The sequence below is a fragment of the Arachis duranensis genome, chromosome 9 (assembly GCF_000817695.3).
Source record: "Arachis duranensis cultivar V14167 chromosome 9, aradu.V14167.gnm2.J7QH, whole genome shotgun sequence".
NCBI lineage: Eukaryota > Viridiplantae > Streptophyta > Magnoliopsida > Fabales > Fabaceae > Arachis > Arachis duranensis.
This window is the reverse complement of record NC_029780.3, coordinates 101163221-101164494: the sequence shown is the minus strand read 5'-3', so window position 1 is coordinate 101164494 and position 1274 is coordinate 101163221.

The following is a 1274-nucleotide window of genomic DNA, read 5'->3' as shown; positions in this document are numbered from 1 at the left end:
CGATCCGGTTATCACCAGATAAGGGTGAGGGGTGAGGATATCCCTAAGACCGCTTTTAGGACTCGTTATGGTCATTACGAGTACACTGTAATGTCTTTTGGATTGATGAATGCTCCTGCGGTATTCATGGATTACATGAATAGAGTTTTCCGTCCGTTTCTGGATAAATTCGTTGTTGTCTTCATTGATGACATACTGATTTATTCCAAGGCTGAAGAAGAGCATGCAGAACACTTGAGGACCGTGTTGCAGATTCTAAAGGAGAAGAAACTTTATGCAAAACTGTCTAAGTGTGAGTTTTGGAAGAGTGAGGTGAAGTCTTTGGGGCATGTGGTGAGTAAGAAGGGAATAGCCGTAGATCCAACTAAGGTGGAGGCTGTGATGGATTGGAAGCAACCAACCACCGTAACAGAAATAAGGAGTTTTCTGGGTTTAACTGGCTATTACCGAAGGTTTATCAAGGGCTTTTCACAGATAGATTTGCCAATGACAAAGTTAACCCGCAAAGACACTCCATTTGTTTGGACTCCTGAGTGCGAGGAGAGTTTCCAGACATTGAAGGAAAAGTTGACCACTGCACCTGTGTTAGTGTTACCCGAGCCGAATGAGCCATTTGAGGTGTATTGTGATGCCTCATTGAAAGGTCTAGGGTGCGTGCTGATGCAGCATCATAATGTGGTGGCGTATGCCTCACGACAGTTGAGACCTCATGAAGTTAATTATCCTACACACGATTTGGAACTTGCTGCGGTTGTGTTTGCCTTGAAGGTGTGGAGGCATTACCTCTATGGGGTTAAGTTCCAAGTTTTCTCTGATCATAAGAGCTTGAAGTACCTCTTTGATCAGAAAGAGCTTAATATGAGGCAGAGAAGGTGGATGGAATTGTTGAAGGACTACGACTTTGAGTTGTATTACCATCCGGGAAAGGCGAACATAGTGGCGGATGCGTTAAGTCGGAAGTCGTTATATGCGGCTTGGATGATGCTTCAAGAGGAGAGGTTGCTCAAGGGATTCGAGAGTATGAAAATTGGTGCTCGAGAAGTATTCGGAACCTTATGTTTGAGCCGATTAGAAATCTCAAGTGACTTTAAGTCCGAACTCCTAAAGGCTCATCAAAATGATGAAGCGTTATGGAAGGTGTTACCGGCTATTGAGCAAGGAAAATAGTGGAGAGTGTCGGAAGAAAAAGATGGGTTATGGAGATTCAAGGGTAGGATCATTGTGCCGGATGTTGGCACTTTGAGGCAAGATATTTTAAAGGAGGCACACAAAAG